The 27,932-nt window shown below is 39.4% G+C and overlaps 1 pseudogene; it reads left to right on the forward strand.

Moving 5' to 3' along the window:
- The first annotated feature begins 2,801 nt into the window (after window positions 1-2,801).
- Window positions 2,802-3,247, forward strand: LOC132348888 (ragulator complex protein LAMTOR3-like; annotated as a pseudogene).
- Window positions 3,248-27,932: the final 24,685 nt, after the last annotated feature.

The raw sequence follows: 27,932 nt of genomic DNA on the forward strand, positions 1-27,932 counted from the left end.
TTCTCTGAAGAACCCTAAGATGTATATACTTATTCCACTAAAGAAAATGAGTCCATAGAAAACCAAAGATAATCTTTTCTTTAGAAAAAAAAAAAAACTACTTGAACTCATATAAAGCAATGAAATTTAAAATATGACATCTATGTAGGAATGGATAGTTCACTGGGCCAGATATATAAAGAAATCTAGTATATGATGAAGACAGCTGAACTAGTGAAGGCAATTTTGATTATTAAGTGACCAAAGCAATTCAAACTAGCTTAAGCAAACAGATTACTTAAGTGAATTGTGAAGTTAAATTCAGGTAGAACTGGAAGCCATGCAAATGATGTCACCACAGCTCTTTCTTTTTATCATTAAGCTTTGCTCTTCTATATTGGTTTCATTTTCAAAGAGTTCTCTCTGAGGTAGAAAAAGATGACCAAAGCGAAGCCTGGCCTTTTGCCTTTCTCCATGGTGCCCATTACTTAGCCAATAAGGCTGATAGTCCCAGAGGAATATGAACTCAGGAAAAGATTAGATAGCTGAGGAGCATAAACTATTGAAGAAATGCAATAAATTGACTAAACTACAGAACAAGAAGATATAAAGAAATATCCAGAACAAAAATTTTAAATATACATAATGAATAGCCTCAAAAAGATAAGGGATAATATTGAAAACATGAAGCAAGAATAAGAGTTATAGAGGGAAACTAAATGCTGGTATAAAAGAATAACTGAAATAACATCAATAAAAATTTTAAAAAGAAATAAAGAACAGAAAAGGTAAGGTGAAGAAAACAAGAGAATATACGAAAAAAAGGAGGGGCTTCCCTGGTGGCGCAGTGGTTGAGAATCTGCCTGCCAATGCAGGGGACACGGGTTCGAGCCCTGGTCTGGGAAGATCCCACATGCCACGGAGCAACTGGGCCCGTGAGCCACAACTACTGAACCTGCAAGTCTGGAGCCTGTGCTCTGCAACAAGAGAGGCCGTGACAGTGAGAGGCCCGCACACTGCGATGAAGAATGGCCCCCGCTTGCAGCAACTAGAGAAAGCCCTTGCACAGAAACGAAGACCCAACACAGCCAAAAATAAATAAATAAAATAAATAAATAAATAAATAAAAATTAAAAAAAAAAAGAAAAGAATCTAAACGTTTAACTACAAAAAAATCAACACAAAAGAAGACAGTAATGGGAACTCCCTGGCAGTCCAGTGGTTAAGACTTGGTGCTTTCACTCCGGTGGGCACAGGTTCAATCCCACAAGCCAGCCATGTGGCGAGGCAGAAAAAAAAAGACAGTAATTCAGGAAATGAGGGATGAAAAAGCTATAAGGCATACAGAAAACAAATAACAAAATGACAGAAGTAGGTCCCTCCTTATCAGTAACTACTTTAAATATAAATAGTTTAAACTCTCCAATCAAAAGACGGATTGACAGAATGAATTTTAAAAACTATGATCCAACAAACAAGGACAGCACTACTGTATAATAAAGGAAACTCTACTCAATATCTTGTAATAACCTATAATGGAAGAAAATGTAAAACAAGCATATATACATATATATATATAACTGAATCACTTTGCTGTACACCTGAAACTAACACAGCATTGTAAATCAACTATATTTCAATAAAAAAAAATTTTTAATGATCCAGACTCAGAGATATAGAGAACAGGCATGTGGTTGCCAAGGGGGAGAGGGGTAGGGAAAGGAAGGATTGGGAGCTTGGTATTAACAGATGCAAACTATTATATATAAGATGGATAAACAACAAGGTCCTACCATGTAGTACAGGGAACTATATTCAATATCCTGTGATAAACCATAATGGAAAAGAATATGAAAAAGCATATATATGTAAAACTGAGTCACTTTGCTGTACAGCAGAAATTGACACAATGTAAATTGACTATACTTTAATAAAAATTTTAAAAATAATAAAAATAAAAATAAACATGATCCAACTATATGCTGTCTATGAAAGACTCACTTTATTTTATTTTTATTTTTTATTTTTTTTTATTTTTGGTTGCGTTGGGTCTTTGTTGCTGTCCACGGGATTTCTCTGGTTACGGCGAGCGGGGGCCACTCTTCGTTGCGGTGCAAGGGCTTCCCATTGCAGTGGCTTCTCCTGTTGGGAGCACGGGCTCTAGGCGCACGGACATCAGTAGCTGTGGCATGCGGGCTCAGTAGTTGTGGCACACGGGCTTAGTTACACCGCGGCATGTGGGATCTTCCTGGGCCAGGGCTCGAACCCTTGTCCCCTGCATTGGAAGGCAGAGTCTTAACCACTGCACCAGCAGGGGAGCCCAAGACTCACTTTAGATCCAAAGAGACAAAAAGGCTGAAGTGGAAGAATGGAAAGAGATATTCCACAGAAATAGTAACCAAAAGAGAACAAGTGATTATATATTATCAGACAAAATAGACTTTAATTTTTTTTAAAAGGTTACAAGAGACAAGGACATTATACATTAATAAAAAGGTCAAATATAGGTGACTTCCCTGGCAGTGCAGGGGTTAAGACTCCACACTTCCATTACAGGGGGCACAGGTTCCATCCCTGGCCAGGGAAATAAGATCCAACATGCTGCAAAGCACGGCCAAAAAAAAAAAAAAAGGTCAAATATACCAAGAAGATAACAATTATAAAAATTATGCATATTATAATAGATTATCAAACTATTTGAAGCAAAAAATTGGCAGAATTAAAGGGAGGAGTAGACAGTTCTATAATAATAGTTGGAGAGAGAAACTGTTAGCCCGGAAACCCAGGCATGGAGACATCCTGCCAAGAGAAAGGGGTTCATTATGGCAGATGACCTAAAACAATTCCTGTCTAAAAAATTACCAAGTGTTGAGGGGCTCCATGCTGTTGTTGTGTCAGATAGAGTGCCTGTCATTAAAGTGGCCAATGATAATGCTCCAGAGCATGCTCTGAGACCTGGTTATCTACTTTTGCCCTTGCAACACACCATGGGAGCAAACTCGGACTTTCAAAAAATAAAATTATCATCTGTTACTATTGGGTTGGCCAAAATTTCGTTCAGGTTTTTCCATAACATCGTATGGAAAAATCCGAACTAACTTTTTGGCCAACCCAATGTAACACCTACCAGGCAGCTCAATTCAATCATCTACCTTTGGTGATGAGTTTCATAGCCAGCAGCAATGCCAATATAGGACTAATTGTCAGCCTAGAAAAAGAACTTGCTCCATTATTTGAAGAACTGAGACAAGTTGTGGAGGTTTCTTAATCTGACAGTGGTTTCAATGTATATCTTATCTTCATTATATCAGACACAATATCAATCCAGCAATCTGTAGACCACAAGAATACTTGTATCCATGTACTCAAGAAAGGGCCCCTTTTTCCAACTTACACTAAAGAAAGAGCCTATAGATAGAATTCATGAACAGATTGATATCTTTTCTTGTGTAGGGTCTTTTCTTATTTAGTGAGATCTGGGGATACCACAGAAGTAGTTCAATCTATCACAGCTCCCAGGGAGTTAGTCCAGTCACCAAATATGTATGAGATTCTATTCAGTGGGTCAGAATCAAAATGATAATTTGGGGACTTCCCTGGCAGTCCAGTGGTTAAGAGTCTGCTCTTCCAATGCAGGGGGTGCAGGTTCTATCCCTGGTCGGGGAACTAAGATCCCACATGCCTCAGGGTGCAGCCAAAAAATTTAAAAATGATACTTTGATCCACGTGAACCATGAAGTGTTCCCTATTGTACAATACACCAGGCCTGCAGAATGAAGCAGACTCTTTTTCTTATTGTGAGTAATGAAGACATATTTTTCTTCATATTATTTTCTTTGTGTTGAATGTGAGGAAGATAAAATGGCTTAGTAAAAGTAATAAAATCAGTACAAACCTAACTTTCTTTGTATATATTATTTTGCAGTATAGGTGAGTATTACTAATTGATATGATTCTTCTCAGAGGGTGCTACTCTTTAATGGAAATGAGAATGATAGCTAATAGTTTTTTCTTCCACTCTGCTTTCTATAACCAATCAGTGTTTTTTTAATGTTTTTGTATTCTTTATAAAATTTAGATGTAATTCATTATTGAATTCTGTTTCCAATGTCGGTATGTATGTAAACATGATAGTATAGCCCTTTTTTTCATACATGAATATAAATCAAATAGTATTTTTAAAAGTACAGTTTGAGCACTATATAGGTTTTTCCCCTCAGATTGTTTTCAAAAGTTTAAAGACTTGGGGCTTCCCTGGTGGTGCAGTGGTTGAGAGTCTGCCTGCCGGTGCAGGGGACATGGGTTCGAGCCCGGGTCTGGGAGGATCCCACATGCCACAGAGCAACTGGGCCCGTGAGCCACAATTACTGAGCCTGCGCCTCTGGAGCCTGTGCTCCGCAACGGGAGAGGCCGCGATGGTGAGAGGCCCGCGCACTGCAGTGAGGAGTGGCCCCCGCTTGCCACAACTAGAGAAAGCCCTCGTGCAGAAACGAAGACCCAACACAGCCATAAAAATAAATAAAAATAAATAAATTTTAAAAAAAAGTTTAAAGACTATAATTAACTTAATTTCCTTTTCAACCACATGAATGGGTAGTGAATGTTTCTTGTCAGGTTTGGAGACTGTATTTCCTAGCATAAACTGTCAATTGGAAAATAAACCTCATCCATGAGCTTAAAAATAATAATAATAATAATGTTGGAGACTTCAATACCCTACTCGCAATAATGGATAGAACAACCACAAAGAAGATAATAAGGAAATAGAAGACTTGAACAACACAATAAATCAACTAGAGCTAACAGACATAAACAGAACATTTTATGCCACAATAAAATACACATTCTTCTCAAGTTCAGGTGGGACACTCTCCAGGACAGACCATGTGTTAGGGCACAAAATTAAGTCTCAGTATATCTAAGAAGATAGATATCTTCTCTGACCACCATGGGATGGAGTTAGAAATCAATAACAGAAGGAAACCTGGAAAATACACAAAGCTACAGTAATCAAAACGTGTGGTATTAGCATAAAGACAAACATATAAAACAATGAAATTAAATAGGGAGTCCAGAAATAAACTCTCACTTATATGGAAAACTGATTTGCAGCAAGAGTTTTAAGACCATTCAAAGGGGAAAAGACAGTAGTTTCAATAAATGGTGCTAAGAAAATTGGATATCTACATGTAAAATAATGAAGTTGGACTCTTACCTAGCACCAACAAAAAAAATTATAACAAAATGGGGGGAACTTCCCTAGTGACGCAGTGGTTAAGAATCCGTCTGCCAGTGCAGGGGACACAGGTTCAATACCTATTCTGGGAAGATCCCACATGCAGCAGAGAAACTAAGCCTGTGTGCCACAACTACAGAGCCTGTGCACCACAACTACTGAAGCCTGTGCACTCTAGGGCCCAAGTGTTGCAACTACTAAGCCCGCATGCTGCAACTACTGAAGGCCGCATGCCTAGAGCCCATGTTCTGCAACAAGAGAAGCCACCACAATGAGAAGCCCGAGCACCACAATGAAAAGTAGCCCCCGCTCGCCACAACTAGAGAAAGCCCACACCCAGCAACAAAGACCCAACACAGCCAATAAATAAATAAATAAATAAAAATGAAAAAACAAAATGGGGACTTCCCTGGTGGACCAGTGGGTAAGACTCTGCACTCCCAATGCATGGGGCACAGGTTCAATCCCTAGTTGGGGAACTAGATCCCACATGCATGCTGCAACTAAGAGTCCACATGCTGCAACTAAAGGTCTCACATGCTGCAACTAAACATGCCACAACGAAGATCCCACATGCCACAACTAAGACCCAGTGCAGCCTAAATAAATAAATAAGTATCAAAAAAATGAAAATGAATCCATGACCTAAATGTAAGACTTAAAACTTTAGAACTCTTAGAAGAAAACATTGGGCACAACTTTAAGACACTGGATTTGGCGATAATTTCTTGGCTATGACACCAAATGTACAGGTTAAAAAAAAAAGAAATAGGCAAATTGGACTTCACAAAAATTTTTAAATCTTGTGTATCAAGAGACATTATCAACAGAATAAAATAGCAATAAAGAGTGGGAAAAATATTTGCAATTCATATATCTGATAAAAGATTAATATTCAGAATATAGAGAACTCCTAAAACTCAACAACAACAACAACAAAAAACAACCAAATTTTAAAATGAGCAAAGGTCTTGAATAGACATTTCTTTAAGAAGGTACACAAATGGCCCATAAGCACATGAAAAGATGCTCAATATCACTAATCATTAAGGAAATGCACACCAAAACTACAATGAGGGCTTCCTTGGTGGCACAGTGGTTAAGAATCCTCCTGCCAATGCAGGGGACACAGGTTCAAGCCCTGGTCCGGGAAGGTCCCACATGCCGCGGAGCAACTAAGCTCGTGTGCCACAACTACTGAGCCTGCGTGCCACAACTACTGAAGCCCGTGGGCCTAGAGCCCGTGCTCCGCAACAAGAGAAGCCACCGCAATGAGAAGCCCACGTGCGTACCGCAACAAAGAGTAGCCCCCACTTGCCGCAACTAGAGAAAGCCCGCGTGCAGCAACGAAGACCCAACGCAACCAAAAATAAATAAATTTAAAAACAAAACAAAAAACTACAATGAGAGGGAATTCCCTGTGGGTCCAGTGCTTAGGACTCTGTGCTTTCACTGCTGAGAGCCCAGCTTTAATCCCTGGTCAGGGAACTAAGATCCTGCAAGCCGTGCAGGGTGGCCAGAAACAAAAACAAAAACCTACAATGAGTCTAGCTTATACCTATTAGGATGGCTACTTTAAACAAACAGAAAGTAACAAATGTTGGCAAAGATGTGGAGAAACTGAAACCTTTGTGCACTGTTAGTGGGAAGGTAAAATTGTACAGCCATTATGAAAAACAGTATGACAGTTCCTCAAAAAGTTAAAAATAGAATTTCCATATGGTGCAGCAGTTCCACTTCTGGGTCGACATTCAAAAGAATTGAAAGCAGGACCTTGAGGAAATTCCCTGGCAGTCCAGTGGTTAGGACTCTGCACTTTCACTGCCAAGGGCCCAGTTTCAGTCCCTGATTGGAGAACTAAGATCCCACAAGCCGTGAGGCACAGCCAAAAAGATAAAAAAAAAAACAAAAAATACAACAAAAAAAGCTCTACAAATGACAAATGCTGGAGAGGATGTGGAGAAAAGGGAACCCTCCTATACTGTTGGTGGGAATGTAAATTGGTACAGCCACTATGGAAAACAGTAGGGTGGTTCCTCAGAAAACTAATAATAGAACTACCATATGATCCAGCAATACCACTTCTGGGCATATATCCAGAAAAAACTCTAATCCAAAAAGATACATGCACCCCAATGTTCATAGCAGCACTGTTCATAATAGCCAAGACATGGAAACAGCATAAATGTCCTTTGACAGATGAATGGGTAAAGAAGAAGTGGTACATATATACAATGGAATATTACTCAGCCATGAAAAAGAACAAAATAATGCCATTTGCAGCAACATGGATGAAACTACAGATTATCATACTAAGTGAAGTAAGTCAAATAAGTCAAAGAGAAAGACAAATATCATATGATATCACTTATATGTAGCACCTAAAATATGACACAAATGAACCTATTTATGAAACGGAAACAGACTCACAGACGTAGAGAACAGACTTGTGGTTGCCAAGGGGGAGGGGCTTGGGGGAGGGATGTAGTGGGAGGTTGGGGTTAGCAGATGTAAGCTATTATACATGGAATGGATAAACAACAAGGTCCTACTGTATAGCACAGATAACTATATTCAGTATCCTATGATAAACCATATGGAAAAGAATATTTTTAAAAAAAGAATATATATATGTATATGCATAACTGAATCACTTTGCTGTACAGCAGAAATTAACACATTTTAAATCAACTATACTTCAATTAAAAAATGAAAGATAAAAAACGCTGGCATAGCTACGTTAATATCCTAAAAATAGCGTTTATGATAAAAAACACGAATAAAGATAGAGAAGGTTACTACATAATGATAATTTCAGTGCATCAGAAACATAGAACAGTTCTAAACTTATATGTTCCAAATTACATAGCCTTAAAATATTTGAAGAAAAAATACATACATTAACTGGAAAAGATTAACAAATTCACCATTATACTCAGAGAATTAAACCCACCTATCTCAATTATGGCAGGAAGAACAGACAAAAAAGTAAAGCTTAGAAAATTTAAAGAATACAATTAGCAGGTTTGATTTATAGATATAAATAGAAGGGACTTCCCTGGTGGTCCAGTGGTTAAGAATCCGCCTTCCAACTCAGGGGACATGGGTTCGATCCCTGGTCGGGGAACTAAGACCCCACATGCCACAGGGCAACTAAGCCTGCGCACCACAGCTACTGAGCCCATGCACCCTGGAGCCTGCGTGCTCTGGAATCAGTGTGCCATGACTAGAGAAGCCCACGCACCGCAACAAAGAGCCTGCACACTGCAATGAAAGACCCCACATGCCGCAACTAAGACCTGACGCAGCCAAATAAATAAAAATAAATATAAATAAATATAAAATCACCCAAAAAAAGATATAAATAGAATGCTGCACCCCAAATTTAGGGAGTATAAATTCTTCTCAAGTACACATGGAACATTTACGAAAATTGATCACCAGGCCACAAATCAAGGCTCAACAAATTTCAAAGAATTTGTATCATACAGGCAATATTCCTTAACCACAATGCAATTGATTTACAACTCAAAGACAAAACAATTATTTTTTTAAAGTGTACGTTTTTAGGTTGCCTTTTTTTTTTTCCACACCACGTGGCCTGTGGGATCTTAGTTCCTCGACCAGGGATTGAACCCAAGCCTTCAGCAGTGAGAGCACAGAATCCTAACCACTGGACCGCCAGGGAATTCCTAAAGTGTATGTTTTTAAAAATTTAAACATGCATCTAAGACTTCAGCTTTTATTATTTGTGAATTAGTAAATTTGGACCATCACTTTAGCTGAAGACAACTAAAAAGTCTACATATAGTGGTTTTGTTAAATCTTCCTGAAAGTATCCAATTTCTAAAGAATATCAGGCCAAAACCAGAGAAGCTGAACTTAACATTTGACACCATTCATAACCCAGAGGACAAACACTAATCAAAAAGAAGCTAAGAGGGCTTCCCTGGTGGCGCAGTGGTTGAGAATCTGCCTGCCAATGCAGGCGACACGGGTTCGAGCCCTGGTCTGGGAGGATCCCACATGCCGCGGAGCAACTGGGCCCGTGAGCCACAACTACTGAGCCTGCGCGTCTGGAGCCTGTGCTCCGCAACAAGAGAGGCCGCGATAGTGAGAGGCCCGCGCACCGCGATGAAGAGTGGCCCCCGCTTGCCGCAACTAGAGAAAGCCCTCACACAGAAACGAAGACCCAACACAGCCATAAATAAATAAAATTTAAAAAAAATAAAAATAAATAAGTTTGTTGTATTTAAAAAAAAAAAAAAAAAAAAGCTAAGAATCATTTTTTGACAGCTTTCCAAGCCGAGGACAGAAGTTGGAGTCCAGAGCCTACCAAGAGTGAGGAAACTTAATAAACCCTCTAACCTTATAGCTGGAATCCCAAAGGGATGTAGTCTAAGAGTAAAGGTGTACTACAAGTAAACCAGAACTTGAATATCCTGATGCCAAGCATCATGTCAAGACTGAAAGCGGATTAAGGGGAATTAATATCCTGAAGCCCAGCTTTTTAGTACCCCTAGGTGCCTAGCAAAAGTAAACAAAAATCCTTCTTGAGAAAGCTTTTCTAGGACAGAAATTATTTTTACAAGTAATTTTTCAAATACAATTTTCAACATACAAGCATAAGTAGACTTGTGATGATACAGGACATCACGAATGAGAACAGGCACAAACAACAGAAATTTTTAAAAGATCCACAGAAACCCCAGAGAGTCAGATTGGCAGACACACACTGCAAAACAACTATGAGTTCTATGACCATGGAGACAAAATTGAATTTTAAAATTTCAGCTACATGAAAAGCGACATCAAATTTTGTAAAATACCCACTAGAAATGCTAGACCAGAAAACTACCGTAAGTAAAATTAAGAACCTGGTAAATGAATAACAGCAGCTTACATAAGTCCTAGCAAAAACTAGTATACGAAAAGGTAGATCAGAAGAAACTGTGCTGAATAAAGCACAACAAAAAAGAGATAAAAATTCAGGGGAGGGCTTCCCTGGTGGTGCAGTGGTTGAGAATCCACCTTCCAATGCAGGGGACACAGGTTCGAGCCCTGGTCTGGGAAGATCCCACATGCCACGGAGCAACTGGGCCCGTGAGCCACAACTACTGAGCCTGCGCGTCTGGAGCCTGTGCTCCGCAACAAGAGAAGCCGCGATAGTGAGAGGCCCGCGCACCGCGATGAAGAGTGGCCCCCACTTGCCGCATCTGGAGAAAGCCCTCGCATAGAAACGAAGACCCAACACAACCAAAAATAAATAAATTAATTAATTAATTTAAAAAAAATTCAGGGGAAAGACAACCACAGAATGGGAGAAAATATTTGCAAACCATATCTAATAAGGGTTAGTACCCTGAATATATAAAGACCTCTTACAGGGACTGCCCTGGTGGCCCAATGGTTAAGAATCTGCCTGCCAATGCAGGGGACACAGGTTCCATCCCTGGTCCGGGAAGATCCCACATGCCCTGGAGCAACTAAGCCCGTGCGCCACAACTACTGAGCCTGTGCTGTACAGCCCGTGAGCCACAACTACTGAAGTCCACGCGTCTAGACCCCGTGCTCTACAACAAGAGAAGCCACCGCAATGAGAAGCCCGCGCACCGCGGCAAAGAGTAGCCCCCACTCGATGCAACTAGAGAAAGGCCGCGTGCAGCAACGACGACCCAACGCAGCCAAAAATAAATAAATTAATTAATTATTTATTTTTAAAAAGACCTCTTGCAAGTCAACAACAAAAGACAACCCAACTTAAAAATGCACAAAGAATTTGAGTAGACATTTTTCCAAAGAAGGTACACAAATGGCTAATAACCACAGAGAGAGACTGCAGCAGAATTAATATCTGAAGAGAGAATTGCTAAGAATTTTTTTTTAATGAAGAAGGACATTAATTCAGGGATTCAAGAAATCATACATTCCAAACGGGATTAATAAAAAGAAATCTACACCTAAATGCATCGTAGTGAAACTGCAGAAAATGAAACATGCAGAAAAAAATATAAGTTGGGAGTGGGAAGAGTTTACCTTAGAAGGAGCAATAGTTAAACTGACTCCTGGTGTTGCAATAAGAACAATAGGAGCTAGATGATCTTCAAAGAGTTGGAAGAAAATAACTGACAACCTAAGAGTCTGTATCCAGTGAAAAATTCCCTTCAAAAATGAGGATGACATCCAGGACTTCCTTGGTGGTCCAGTGGTTAAGACTCTACCCTCCCAATGCAGGGGTCGCCGGTTCTATCCCCCGTCAGGGAACTGAGATCCCACATGCCACAAGGTGCGGTCAAAAAAAAAAAATGAGGATGACATAAAGATAAAGACTATTCATGGATTCTATATTTGCCAATTCACCTACTTGCTAAAATTTATTTGTGATTCAAAAATCAACACTCGGGCTCTTTCAAGGTCCTTTGTAGACATGCGGACATGTGAGACACACACATTCCCAGCTGAAGTCAAACAAGTGGACCTTCAGCCTTCTTGTTTCAGCTCTCATACAGAGATGACCAGAGGATGGAGATGGTTGGGAACAGTACAATTTAGTCCAAGAAGCTCCATTTCTGGGGCCAGTTGGATGGGGTTTGAATCCCAATTCTGGTGCCTGTTAGTGGGGCAACCTCAAGCAAGTCATTTAACACTTCTCTTTTGTGAAAGAAAGAAAATGGAATCTACCAGGATGAGTTGCTTTTAGGATTTAAGATTATAATCTATGTGAGTTCTGTGTGTGTGTGTGTCCATTGGTTTTGTTTTTTGTTTTGTTCAATATGGGTCATGTTTTCCTCCTTTTTGCATGCCTAGTAATCATCAATTTAATGGTAGAAATTGTGAATTTTACCTTGTTGAGTACCGGATATTTTTGTATTTTTATAAACCTCCTTGAGCTTTGTTCTGTTATTCAGTTAAGTTACTTGAAAATAGTTTGATCCTTTTTTTTCTTGCTTTCATAATTTGTTTGGCAGCTCTGAAGCAGTGCTCAGTCTAGGGCTACTTAGACTGAGGCAAAACCTTCCCAAGTATTCTCCCAATGTCTGGTGAATTATGAGTTTTTCTAGTCTGGCTGGTAAGATCATGCACTATTCCCAGCCCTGTGTGAGTGCCAAGCACTGTTCTATAATCCATTTTAATGGCTTGTTTGTTTTTTAATTTTTATTTTATATTAGAGTATAGTTGATTTACAATGTTGTGTTAGTTTCAGGGGTACAGCAAAGTGATTCAGTGTTATATATATACATTTATCTATTCTTTTTCATATTCTAATTTTTTTTTTTTTTTGCCTGACTGTGTGGCCTGTGGGATCTTGGCTCCCCGACCAGGGATCGCACGTGGGACCTCTGCAGTGAGAGTGTGGAGCCCTAACCACTGGACTGCCAGGGAATTCCCCCTAATTTTTTTTTTTTTTATCTTGGCCTCAGGAAGGTTCTTCACGCACATGCACTGATTTGTACTCTGCTGAATATTTGAGGGAGATTGTCTACAAATGTCCAGTTTCCAGTCTGACATGTAAAGAGCTTAGAAGTCATCACTCCTGCCTTTACAACAAGAAAAAGCTGAACAAACTGAAAATCAACAGCTCTTCTTACATCTATCAGATAGTTGAAGTCACGGGCAAATTGCTGCCCCCCAAACTGGAGAGACCGATAGGCAGATACAGAGAATCACAGTTTACTGGGAGCAGAATCCCAGGAGGAGAAGCCTGCAGCTGAAGCCAGCTCCAGTAGGAACACTTTAAACTGTAATTAACAATTTGCTGGAGAGTCAGTGTAGACAAGCTTGAGTTACAAATTCCAGGGGCGCACTACCCCACTCCTAGGGAAGGGTCCACACTTTGTAAGTTTTACCTCCAGGATCCCCACTAAGTTCTCACAGTGAAGACTGGAGACAAATCCTCCCGGTGCTTCCGGCAGAAGGAAGGGATAAGTAACCATTTTGAAATACTTCCCTATCTCTGTGTTCTCCCTAACAAGGCCTGCGCTCAAGAGAAACCATTTTGCCAAAGCCTAATTGACTTGGGTTTTACTAAAGCCTGGCTGACCTGGGGAAAGGAAAATACCCAACTCAGGCTCACTGAAAGATGGAGACCTCTGATTATAGGACTGCAGAATATCGCCTCTCCCCATGCCTTACACCACTTCCATAGGGTTCCTGTGTAATAACAGGATTACAGCTAAAAGGAATGCAAGCCCAACCCTACCTAAAGAGTCTCTAGGGACACACAGGACAACAAGAGAGACAAAACAAGGACACCAAAGGGAATTTTAGCCTCTGACATCACAGCCACAGGAAACAGGAAACACAGCTTAACCCCTGTTAGCCTGTTAAACATAAAATTTCACACTAAAGTCCTATCTACCTCAGTTTCTTTTATTTGATTTTTCCCCCTTCCTTCACCACAGCCTGGAAACTCTCTCAAAGCGGTCGGCTGGGGCAGTCATAAACCTCTCCTCATTTGTTTCTCATGTCTCAGCAATCATTGTCCTTTGTGCCTTGAAAACCATTACTTCATATATTTTGCCTGGATTTTGGTTATTTGTTTTTGTTTTAGGTAGGAGGGTAAATCTGGTTCTTATGTTTGGCATAAGTGGAAGGCTTTTTAATTTTGATAACTGGAATAGATTCTTTTTTTTTTTTTTTAATTTATTTATTTATTTATTTATTTATTTATGACTGTGTTGAGTCTTCGTTTCTGTGTGAGGGCTTTCTCCAGTTGCGGCAAGTGGGGACCACTCTTCATCGCGGTGCGCGGGCCTCTCACCATCGCGGCCTCTCTTGTTGCGGAGCACAGGCTTCAGACGCGCAGGCTCAGTAATTGTGGCTCACGGGCCCAGTTGCTCCGTGGCATGTGGGATCTTCCCAGACCAGGGCTCGAACCCGTGTCCCCTGCATTGGCAGGCAGATTCTCAACCACTGCGCCACCAGGGAAGCCCTGGAATAGATTCTTGATTTTTAAAATATTTATTTATTTATTTGGCTGCACTGGCTCTTAGTTGCAGCATGTGGGATCTTTAGTCGCGGCATGTGGGATCTAGTTCCTTGACCAGGGATCGAACCCAGGCCTCCTACATTGGGAGCGTGAAATCTTAGCCACTGGACCACCAGGGAAGTACCTGGAATAGATTCTTTAAAAGTGTGTTAGAGATTGCCCCATCTTAAACAGATGGTCCTAAACATAATCGGGCCATGATATACAGAGAGTCCTTTCTTCAGAGACAAGTAACACGTATCAATAGAGGACATTCTACCCCTACAGAAACAGCTCCAGATCACTATGTTACTGGAGTTAATTGATCTACTTTCCAGTTTTATGTCCTCTCCACAGGCTCTGCACTCCATTTCAATATATATTTTTGGGGGGCTGCCATTTCACTAGGCCCTATGGATAAAAGGATGAGTATAATCTGGTCACCTTCTCAAAAAGTTCACATTTTAACACACACACGGTCACACACACAGATTCATAAAACGAATTTGATGTACTTTATAAGAAATATGTTTAAAGCACCATGGGGAATTGTGAGGAGAAATCAGTTGATTCAAGGAGCTGGACAAGGGGTAGGAGTTGATAAATAAAGATTGGAGAAGGTATACAAAAATGGTGACACTTGAGGCAAACTTTTTTGGCCACTCCACACAGATTTTGGGCTCTTAATTCCCCAACCAGGTATTGAACCCATGCCCCCTTCAGTGGAAGGGCAGAGTCCTAACCACTGGACCACCAGGGAATTCCTGAGGCAAACTTCTAAGCACCAATAGAAGTTACCTAGGTAGGAAAGAAAAAAATCTCTGCAGAAGGAGCTGCCTCTTGGCATGAGCGAACATATGGCAAGTACTCTTCGTGGCCAGCATACCAAATCAAAGCAGCTCTTTTCCTACTTTACTGCTTCTGATTTGCTGGAGGCTTACAAACCAACCAACAAGCTTGCTAAAACTACAGTAAATTATTATTAAAGAGCTCAGAGGGCAAGACTTAGGGGCTTTCCTGTGAGAAAATTAAAAGTAAGAGTTTTAATACATAACCTAATAAAACCTGTTTGGGAATTAACTGATTACTTGGACTTGGGTATATTCAGATTGAGAGAAGTGTGATTGTATGTCAGAACTCATATTCACAAAAGACACTATTTGAGTTCATTACCTTTAAAAAAAATCGTACGTTTAGACCAGATTTTAAATATCAATATAATCTACCTATTTAAAGACTATAAACTCCATTATAAGTTATAGAATTTAAACAACACTATAGAGGGACTTCCCTGGTGGTCCAGTGGGTAAGACTCCACGCTCCCAATGCAGGGGGCCTGGGTTCGATCCCTGGTCGGGGAACTAGATCCCACATGCATGATGCAACTAAGAGTTCACGTGCCACAACTAGGGAGCCCGCATGCTGCAACTAAAGAGCCCTCAAGCCGCAAATAAGGAGACTGCCTGCCACAACTAAGACCTGGTGCAACCAAATAAATAAATATTTTTTTAAATAAACAAATAAACACCATTATAGAGGTGGAATGTACATTAATGACTACTAATATATATTCAAGGGATGAATTAAATTCTAAAGTTTTCCAGATGTAGGGTACAAAAGCTCTAGAAAAGATCCTGACAGTTAACTCTTGACCAGCTCTGGGCCATCCTGCCTAGGTTCTTTCCCTGTTTCTTGACTACTATGTGAACTTGATTAATTTACTTCACCTTTCCAGATTTCTCCTTCCTTATCTGTAAAAGGAAGATAATACAAGAACCTACCTCATAATGTTGTTATGAGGATTAAACATAATGTGTTTAGCCAATGCATCAATCTAAGGACTCAACGACACATTAGATAATTTTTTTTATCACAACCGAAGTGTTGCTACTGTCTTTCCATTAGCTTCTCAAGTTAGTTTAATTCTTCAGCAAAAAGAATTTTACTTCAGAGACAAGTAAAATTTTTCTCTCTTCTATATTTTATTGCCTTGGAGCATTAGTTCACAAACTTGGCAAGGCATAAGCTATTCAGATGGATTCCCATGTCTTATACCTGGAGATTCTGACTTAGTAAGTCTGGGGCAAAGCTAATGAAACTGTAGTTTTAGAAGTTCCACAGGAGATTCTCATGCACAGTCAAGTTTGGGAATCACTGTGTTAGAGAAAAACTTCCAGATCAGTTGTGTCCTCTCAGGTCTATTCAGTTTGCCTGAACGTGAGCTGAAGAAGCACTTCCTATGAAAACACTGAACATAACAACTTGATGGTTGGAACCTGATACATTTTGAGTGTCTCAGTTTCCTCATAAGCAAAAGAAAAGGCTTAGACTAGATGACATTTTATGGTTCTATCTGCACCTAGAACATTCTGTGAAGGAAAGGCTGTGCCAAATAAGACACGTAAGGACGACCAACAGTGAAGGAGGAGGAGGGGAAGGGAGAGAAGAGGGGAGGGGCAGGGAGGGAGAGTGAAGAAGGAGAGGGAAGGAGGACCGGTATTAAATGGGGAAGAAAATCCACAAGAGAGAAGGAGGAGGAGGAGATGACCACAGTGGCTACTTTTTAAAAGGTTGAACAGGTTTGTCCAGGGAAGAAAACAAAAAGGGTGGAGGAGGAAACACTACAAGCAGTCTGTGGAAGTATGACAGCAAAAGGACCCTAGATGGTACAAAGGAAATTTAGGCTCAAAGAAAGGGGAAACAAAATGAGTAATGAATGAAATTAGAACATTCTCTAACACCATACACAAAAATAAACTCAAAATGGATTAGACTTAAATGTAAGGCCAGACACTATAAAACTCTTAGAAGAAAACATAGGCATAAATCGCAGCAATATCTTTTTGGATCCACCTCCTAGAGTGATGAAAATAAAAACAAAAATAAACAAATGGGACCTAGTTAAACTTAAAAGCTTTTGCACAACAAAGGAAACCACAAACAAGACGAAAAGACAACCCACAGAATGGGAGAACATATTTGCAAATGAAGCAACTGACAAGGGATTAATCTCCAAAATATACAAACAGCTCATGAAGCTCTATATCAAAAAACCAAACAACCTAATAAAAAAATGGGCAGGTGACCCAAATAGACATTTCTCTAAAGAAGACATACAGATGGCCAAGAGGCACATGAAAAGATGTTCAACATCGCTAACTATCAGAGAAATGCAAATCAAAACTACAATGAGATATCACCTCACTCCAGTCAGAATAGCCATCATCAAAAAATCTACCAACAGGGACTTTCCTGGTGGTACAGTGGTTGAGACCCCACCTGCTAATGCAGGGGACACGGGTTCGAGCCCTGGTCCAGGAAGATCCCACATGCTGTGGAGCAACTAAGCCCTTGTGTCACAATTACTGAGCCTGCACGCCACAACTACTGAAGCCTGTGTGCCCTAGAGCCCATGTGCTGCAACTACTGAGCCCAAGTGCCACAACTACTGAGCCCACGTGCTGCAACTACTGAAGCCCACGCACCTAGGGCCCATGCTCTGCAACAAGAGAAGCCACAATGAGAAGCCTGCGCACCACAACGAAGTGTAGCCCCTGCTCACTACAACTAGAGAAAGTCCCCATGCAGCAACAAAGACCCAACACAGCCAAAACTAAATTAAAAAAATTTTTTTAAATCTACAAACAATAAATGCTGGAGAGGGTGTGGAGAAAAGGGAACCCTCCTGCACTCTTGGTGGGAATGTAGATTGGTGCAGCCACTATGGAGAACAGTATGTAAGTTCCTTAAAAAACTAAAAGTAGAACTGCCATATGATCGAGCAATCCCACTCCTGGGCACATATCCAGAGAAAACCATAATTCAAAAAGATACATGCACCCCAAAGTTCCTTGCAGCACTATTTACAATAGCCAAGATATGGAAGCAACCTAGATGTCCATCAACAGAGGAATGGATAAAGAAGCTGTGATACATATATACAAAGGAGTATTACACAGCCATAGAAAAGAATGAAATAATGCCATTTGCAGCAACATGGATGGGCCTAGAGATTATCATACTAAGTGAAGTAAGTCAGACAGAGAAAGACAAATATCATATGATATCACTTATATGTGGAATCTAAAAAAAAATGATACAAATGAACTTATTTACAAAACAGAAACAGACTCACAGTCCTCAAAAACAAACTTTTGGTTACCAAGGTGGAAACATGGTGGGGAGGGATAAATTAGGAGTTTGGGATTAACAAATATACACTACTATAGTTAAAATAAATAATCAACAAGGACCTACTGTATAGCACAGGGAACTCTACTCAGTATTCTGTAATAACCTATATGGGGGACTTCCCTCATGGTCCAGTGGATAAGACTCCATGGTCCCAATGCAGGGGGCCTGGGTTCGATCCCTGGTCAAGGAACTAGATCCCGCATACCACAACTAAGAGCCCGCATGCTGCATCTAAAAGAGCCCTCATGCCGCAACTAAAGATCGAGCATGCCACACTGAAGATCCCACGTGCTGCAACTAAGACCCGGTGCAGCCAAATAAATAAATAAATATGTTAAAAAAAAAATAACCTATATGGGAAAAGAATCTGAAGAAGAATGGATATATGTATATGTATAAAGGAATCACTTTGCTGTATACCTGAAATTAACACAACATTGTAAATCAGCTACACTATAATATAAAATAAAAATTTTTAGGGCTTCCCTGGTGGCTATGTGGTTAAGAATCCACCTGCCAATGCAGGGGACACGGGTTCGAGCCCTGGCCCGGGAAGATCCCACATGCCACGGAGCAACTAAGCCCATGCGCCACAACTACTGAGCCTGCGCTCTAGAGCCCGTGAGCCACAACTACTGAAGCCCACGCTCCTAGAGCCCGTGCTCTGTAACGAAGAGTAGCCCAAGAGTAGCCCCCGCTTGCCACAACTAGAGAAAGCCCATGTGCAGCAACAAAGACCCAACACAGCCAAAAATAAATAAATAAATAAATATTTTTAAAAAAAAGAGTAATCACCTTAAAAAACAGTGTTTGCAGCTATTGTGTAGAACATCTCTGTTTGCAGAGTTGCAGTAAACTTTGAAGATATCCTCAGTAATAGCAGGTTTTCATCCCTGAAAAGTAGATTTGTCATTTGCTTTAAGAATGATAGATAATAAAGGATATCAAACTATTAAAAAAATAATGGAGAATACTGACATTTTAGAAAATTATAACTGTATAAATTAGATTGAAAGTCATATGTACAAAGGAAAAGGTAAATATTACTACCAAGGATTCTGTCATGGTAACTATAAAAGAAAAACTAGCAATTTATTTTTTTTACAATCTAATTTTAAAATATCACAATCTATAAAACTTTAATAGGAACATATACAAAAAAATTGGAATGACCAATCTGAATGAATAGGTTTGGCAAAGACTTCTTAAATAGGACACAAAAAGTACAAACTCTAAAAGGAAAAAGCAACAAATTATGCATACTCAAAGTTTAAAATTTCTGCTCTTCAAAAAGAGTGTTGTGAAAATGAAAAAGCAAGCCACAGACTGGAGAATAATATTTGCCAAACATATCCAACAAAAGACTTGCTTCTATTGCATATAAACAATTCCTGCAATTTAATAATAAGAAGACAACCTAATTTTTTAAAGTTTGCAAAAGATGTAAACAGACACTTCACCAAAGAAGATGTATGGATGACAAATAAGTACATGAAAAGATACTCAACATCATTAGATATTAGGAAAATGCAAATTAAAAACTCAACGTGATACCAATATACAACCCACTAGAACGGTTAAAATTTAAAAACTGGCAAAATTTAGAAGTGTTGGCAAGGATATGGAGCAACTGGAACTCTCATATACTGCTGGTGGGAATGTGTACAAGCACTTTGGAAAAGTTTGGCAGTTTCTTTAAAAGTTTAACATACACCTACCATATGACCTAGCCATTCTGCTCCTAGGTATTTACTTAAGGAAATGAAAGCCTACATCCATACAAAGACTTGTACACAAATATTCATAGCACCTTCATTATAATAGCCCCAAACTGGAAACAATCCAAATGCTCATTGTATTAGGATTCTCCAGAGAAACATAATAGGATATACATATATATATACATATATATATATGAATATATAAGAGGAGATTTATTATAGGAATTGACTCACATAGTTATGGAGGCCAAGAAGACCCACCATCTGCCACCTGTAAGCTGGAGAACCATAAAACCTGGTGGTGTGATTCAGTCCAAGTCCAAAATTCCTAAGAACCAGGAGAGCTGATGGTGAAAGTCCCAATTTGAGTTTGAAGAACCAGGAAGAACTCCAAGGGCAAGAGAAGATGGATGTCCCAACTGAAGCAGAGAGCAAATTCACCCTTTCTCTGCATCCTCTGAATAAAGGGTTCTATTCAGGCCCTCAAGAGATTGGATGATACCCACTTGCATTGGTGAGGGTGATCTTTTTACTTAGTCTACCAATTCAAATGCTAATCTCTTCTGGAAACACCCTCACAAACACACCAAAAAATAATGTTTTACTAGCTATCGGGGCTTCCCTTAGCCCAGTCAAGTTGACAAATAAAATTAACCATCACACCCATCAACAGGTCAATGGATAAACAATTACAGTATATCCATACAATGGAATACCACTCAGAAATTAAAAGGAACAAACTATTGATACAACTATGTGGATGAATCTTGAAATAATTATGTTGAGTAAAAGAAGCTGGTTCAAAAAAAGTAAATTTTGTATGATTTCATTTCTATTAAATTCTAGAAATGTGAACTAGTATAGAATGAGACAAAGCATCTCAGTGTTTTCCTGGGTGGGGAGAAAGGGATGGATTACAAAGAAGCAAGAGGAACTCTTGAGGATGATGAATATGTTCATTATCTCGATGCAGCGGTGGTTTCATGGGTGATCACTTAGGTCAAAACCGATCAAATTATACACTTTAAATATGTAGGTTTTATTGTGCATCAATGATACCCCAATTAAGCTGTTGCCTGAATTAGTGACTCTCTGGCACTAGGAACTCTCTAGGCACTCAGGGATACATTTTAGGGACAGTTGTCAAGTAATACAAGAACATCTGTTTCGTATCCAAATCGTATTTCTTAGAGACAGAATTGGTGGGTTTCTTAGGTTTTATTTCCCCAATGCAGCGCCTGAGACAAGGAATTGGATGTAAGTAGTTGATTTGAGAGGAAATCTCAGGAAGCAGAAGTGAAGGTGTGAGGAAAGCGAAATAAGGAAAGGAGTTAATGAACTGGTCACCCCACAGTGAGCAAGAGGAGCTCAATCCCACAGGGACTCTCTTGGGACCGTGCCCTGGGACCATCCCCCTGAAGAACAGGCACTTAGCCACCGATTGCCACTGCTTGCCCCCCAGAGACATTAATTCGCCTCACTTCTGGGTTGTGCCTTCAAATGGCAAGTGGTACCCTCAAGGCAGGAAAAGAGATACTCCCATATCCCTTGCTTGATGTGGGCTGATGGCAGGAGCATGAGCATTTCCACAGATACCGAAGCTGAAACCAGGTGAGCCTCTTAGGGAAGTGGAGTAAGGGCATAACAGTGGCTAAGAGCACAGGCTCCAGGGTCATTCAACCCCCAACTCCACCACTTTCTACCTGTTTGAGCCTGAGCAAATTTAACTGTACTAAGCTTTAGTTTCCTTGCCTATAAAAGGGTGATAAATATTAGTACCTATCATCACAGAGTACTGCAAAGATAAATTTAGATAATGCATGTCAGGTGCTTAGCACAGTACTTGCCACATAGTAATAATCAGCTCAGTTATGTACCTTATTCACCACAGAAAATTCCAGATAACTTCACTGTCAAAAGGCAAAGATTGTTCATCACTAAGGATATTCTTAAAGAATTAACCATGGGCTCTGAAGGCAACTGCAATCAAAGGGTACAAAAATTTAACTTCTAAAAAATAGAAAAGAGAAACCTGATCAACGTGGCTAGTCAGAGAGAAAAATGGGGATCTGGATAAATAAAACAGGCTGAGTTCTTTTAAAACTGATTGTAATTCTTAAGTACGATAAAGGGAGCACATCTTAAAAGCTTTTCCAAAAATTTATTCTATCAGTTCAGTTTCTTGAGATGGAAATAAAAGAAAATGTGATTATAAGTAAATATGTTTCCAACATATTTAAGAACAAAGCCATATCTGATTTTCTGAGAAATAGGAGGAAGTTCAATTTCTTATCTAGTTGTACAAAAATATTCCATTTTAATGCCAACATTAAAATATAAAAGATCTTATACAACACACCCATGCAAGTAGAGAAAGAAATTACTCGAGTATGTTTATCTAGGAGCGAAATAAGAAACTCACTTACTGTCTTATTCTAAATCATGAACATGTTAAAACTCTTCCTATTTACTGACTTCGGACTATATACTGTATTCCAGAATTTCTAGTATCTACCAAAAGATACTAAATAAACAACCTACAACAGATCTTCAAACATCTCAGGGTAGAGGAGGAATTTCTGGATACTCTTCACAAATTTAATCTGTGACTCTAATGAAGACACTGTCTCTGTCTACAAAAAAAGCATCCTTACCTAAACAAGACAGCAATAATAGTCTGAAAAGTAATATGTCCAAGAATGTTGGAAGGCTCAATATATATGCCTGTGACAGGTAAAGTTCTCTTCTTCAAAAGAAATAACTTTCTACATAGTATTATAAGAGTAACATTATTTTTCTCTAGGTCTTGAAATTTTCCTAGCCTTTGTTAATTAATGAATGATGTTTAAATAGTGGTTGTCTACAGCAATGGGACGTGATCGAATCATTCTACACTATTCCTTTTATAGAGAATTTCAACTGAAAGAGGTAGAATAATTAGTTTCAGGTGCTGCTTCAAATAGCTAGTCGTGTTATTTAATCTTAAAGAAAAATAAAGTTCCTAATACTTTAGAATCTATAAATCCCTCAATTAACAAAGTAAGTCTTTTTTTTTTTTAAATAAATAAAATTAATTAATTAATTAATTTATTTTTTTCCACACACACACACTGTATTTTATTTTTACAAGAGATAAATCGACTGACACCAAGCATTGTACATGGATGACCACAACAAAAGCAACAATGATTGCAATTACCAAACATGAAACACACTCATACTATGTCATAGTATTGACATTCAGTCCAGTAATAACAAAGTAAGTCTTTATGAGGAAATCTAATTAGAAGTTGGAAAGCAAAAGTAACATTTGTTCTAAAGTGACATTTCTTCAGAAACATGGAAATGTAGAAAATTAAACCCAATGCTCTAAGAACTACATGCATAGATATGAAGAGAGGTCACAGAGTCTAGAATTTTGTTTTACTCTGAACAGATTGGGTAACTTTTCTTGGTAGAAGCTGGTAAACTAGTAGATGAAATTTGCTCAGCAATACATAGTATGGAATAGAATAACTGACAAGTGCAATTCTCTGATAAGCAGTTTTCCCCTGATGAAAGATAATTGTACAATCAGAATCAGAAACCGCAGCAGCTATGGTTGAAGCAGCTATGGTTATTCACACTAGAAGGAGAAAAAACAGATTTAAATAGAGATGACTTTTTTTTATTTATTTATTTTTAATTTATTTATTTTATTTTTGGCTGCGTTGAGTCTGCGTTGCTGCGCCCGGGCTTTCTTTAGTTGCGGGGAGCGGGGACTACTCTTCGTTGCGGTTCGTGGGCTTCTCATTGTGGTGGCTTCTCTTGTAGCAGAGCACGGGCTCTAGGCGTGCGGGCTCAGTAGTTGTGGCTTGCGGGCTCTAGAGTGCAGGCTCAGTAGTTGTGGCGCACGGGCTTAGTTGCTCCGCGGCATGTGGGATCTTCCTGGACCAGAGCTCAAACCCATGTCCCCTGCATTGGCAGGCGGATTCTTTTTTTTTTTTTTTTTTTATACTTAATTTAATTAAATTAATTAATTTATTTATTTATGGCTGTGTTGGGTCTTCGTTTCTGTGCGAGGGCTTTCTCTAGTTGTGGCAAGCGGGGGCCACTCTTCATCACGGTGCACGGCCTCTCACTATTGCAGCCTCTCTTGTTGCGGAGCACGGGCTCCAGACGCGCAGGCTCAGTAATTGTGGCTCACGGGCCTAGTTGCTCTGCGGCATGTGGGATCTTCCCAGACCAGGGCTCGAACCCGTGTCCCCTGCATTGGCAGGCAGATTCTCAACCACTGCGCCACCAGGGAAGCCCTGGCAGGCGGATTCTTAACCACTGCACCACCAGGGAAGTCCGAGATGACTTTTAAATATTGATCCTTTCTTTTGTAGAGATTTTCAGCATTGAAATTCAATATTATATTGTGTATTATGTTTAGTGCTTGACTTTTGGACATCGTCAAATTCCTTAAAAATTAAAAAATATATATAATATATTGCATTACATATATATATAAAGTAGACATTTAAGCCAAAGTGATACTATTCCATCTTTTCAGTAAACTGTGCACTCTAAACAAAAAATTCTAGGAGTGGGGCACCTATGCCTCCACTCTCTGTTCTGGGTAAAAATATCATCATCAATCATGGTATTAAGCCTAGACTTAACCTTCAGAATCTTCACAACACAATGGCATAGCTAGCCACTACACAACCTGGAGTTAGTCTGCCAAATAAACCTTAATTTGCCATTTCTACCTAATCACTAACAAGTAACCCTGTTCACAAAAACTTCAAAGTCAAAACCTACAAATCCAATATTCTGAGTCTCATAAAAGAAGAATATATCATCTCAATAATTCAATAAATGCTTACATATGCAAAGTATTTAAAATATGCCTGACCTGTATGAGGCAATACACAAGTGTTTCTGTTACGATTATTGAGTACCTATTATGACAAGACACTATTCTAGGTGGTAGGGAAACAACAGTAAACCAAGATTTCCTGCCTTTATGAAGCTTCGTTTCTGGTGATGGAAGACTGACAGACAGAATTAATAAGTGTTGGGCTGCACCCCACAGGCCTGCAAGCTTTGTAGTTGTCCAGCAACAAGGTTGAAGAAAGAGCCCAAAGAAAGAGCCCACAGGCAGCGACAGAGACATCAACGGTTTATTGGATACAGAATCTTACAAGTCTGAAGCAAAAGTTCTGGAGTGACACCCCACTGTGTATGGCAGGCAGCAGACAGGACACAGCAACAGTCTTCACTACATGGGGGAGGAAGAAGGCTACCTTTTATAGGGGGAATTGATGTCAGGTGGGCTCGTCAGTTACCAGGGAAACCAGCAGCTGGGGTGGGGGTAAGCACCTAGGTAGTTACTGTTTAAGCCTTATGATTAAGAGGATTGGAGAGTCATGTGAATAGGATGTAGGTGATGTGCTGGGACTGGTCGTGCAGGGAATGTACAGAGAGCAAGAGAATGGCCATCTTGAGTGGCCTGACCATACACTATATAAATTATATACTTTATTAGGTGATATATGCTTCAGAGAGAAACCAAGCAGGAGAGAAAAGTGAGGAGTGCCATATAACCCAGCCATTCCACTCTTAGGTAATTATCCAAGAAAACTGACAGCATATGTTCTCATAAAGACTTCTACATGAACATTTATAACAGATTTATTTATAATAGCCAAAAATTGGAAATGAGTCAAATGCCAATCATATGTGAATGGATTTTTTAAAATGGTGGTATATCCATAAAAAGCAATACTTCAACAACAAAAAGGAATATATTAATAACAACATGAAGGAATCTCAAAATAATGCTGAGTGAAAGAGGCCAGATCCCCCCCCCAAAAAGGAGTTCATGCTATATGATGCCATTTATATAAAATTCTAGAAAATACCAACTGATCTATAGTGATAAGAAAGCAGATCAGTAGATTGGTAGAGGAAAGGAGGGTTACGGAGGGGCACGAGTCAGGGATTGCTAAGCGGCACGAGGAAATTATTGGGGGATGATGGCCATGTTCATTATCTTGATCATGGTAATGATTTAATGGTACAAACATACATCAAATGTATCAAATTTATACTTAAAATATGTGCAGCTTATTGTATAGCAATTTTACCTCAACAAAGCTGTTTTTAAAATATATATATGTGTGTGTGTGTATATATATATATATATATATATATATATATATATATATATATACACATACATATATAAAGCATGTTTTCTAGTGTAAAATGGATACTTCTGTGAATATTTACTTTTTCCAACTTGTTCTGTCCTCTGATAAAACAAATTTATTGGATTCAGCTTCCAGCTCAGATGGAGAACTGGTACCAGATTTGCCCCTCTGCTACACACAACTAGAAAATTATGCAAAGTATATGAAACAACTGTTCTTAGACTGTGTATTAGATTGCTAAGGCTGACATAACAAAATACCACAGACTGAATGGCTAAAACAACAGAAATTTTTCTCATAGTTCTGGAAGCCATATGTCCAAGACCAAGGCATCAGCAAGTTTGATTTCTTCTAAGGCCTCTCTCATTGGCTTGCAGATGGGACTTTTTGCTGTCTTCACAAGGCGTTTGCATATGGCCTTTGTACTTCTTTCCTCTTCTTCTAAGGACACCATTCATGTTGTTGTAGAGCCCTAACCATATGACCTCGTTTAACCTTAATTACCTCTTTAAAGGTCCTATCTCAGGGACTTCCCTGGTGGTCCAGTGGTTAAGAATCTGCCTTCCAATGCAGGGAACACGGGTTCAACCCCTGGTCGAGGAACTAAGATCCCACATGCCACGGGGCAACTAAGCCCATGTGCCACAACTACAGAGAAGCCCACACGCCACAATGGAAGATCCCTCATGCCGCAACAAAGACCCCACATGCTGCAACTAAGACCCGATGTAGCCAAATAAATAAATATAAAAAAGTTAAAAGAAAAAGAGTAATAGTTGTCTACAGTTGTCATAGCTATCTGCCTGGAGACATTATCCAATCCACAGAATAGGAAGGATAACCCAAGCAGAGCATGATGGTCTTGCTGCATTGAAGAGGCAGAGATTGGTTTGATGAGGATGAAGCAGCTAGAATTGGGAATTCCCTGGCAGTCCAGTGGTTAGGACTCTGCACTTTCACTGCCAAGGGCCTGGGTTCAATCCCTGGTTGGGGAACTAAGATCCCACCAGAAAAAAAAAAAAAAAAAAGCAGCTTGAATTTGTAGAACAGAGTATTAGAAAGGAGGAAGCTGTGCAGAGAAAGAAATTTGCATTAAAGTCCTTCTGAATCCTTGGCAGAACACTAAACTGTGCATGTATAGAATGAGACTCCACAAGGTCAGACAAAAACAATTCTTGAAAAGAACAAAGAAACTGTAAGAAGAACAGTTCCTAGAGCTTACACAGGCCTGGAAGTCATTCATGTTCTGACCATCTAGAATAGAGGAACTTGTTAAACACCTGGGGCATCTAGAAGAAATTAGCTCTAGAGAAAAAGGCCACCTAGACTTGCTCTAACAAATCCCACTGCCTGCCAAAACAAAACTAAATACTCTTAAAAGGAAGGTACTCAACAACATGATATAACACTGCCCAACATCCAATCAAAAATTACTAGACATGTTAAGAAGTAGGAAATTATGGCATACACCAGGAGAAAAATCAGTTAATAGTAAAACAAACAAGCAAAACAAACAAAAAACAGAGTGACAGAGATGAAACTAGCAGACAACAATGTTAAAAACAGCACTGTACCTATGTACATGTATATAAAAGAAAATGTGAACATAATGAGGAGAAAGTATTAAAATAGAACTAAGGGAACTTCTAGAG

The sequence above is a fragment of the Balaenoptera ricei genome, chromosome 1, assembly GCF_028023285.1.
Source record: "Balaenoptera ricei isolate mBalRic1 chromosome 1, mBalRic1.hap2, whole genome shotgun sequence".
NCBI classification, from domain to species: domain Eukaryota; kingdom Metazoa; phylum Chordata; class Mammalia; order Artiodactyla; family Balaenopteridae; genus Balaenoptera; species Balaenoptera ricei.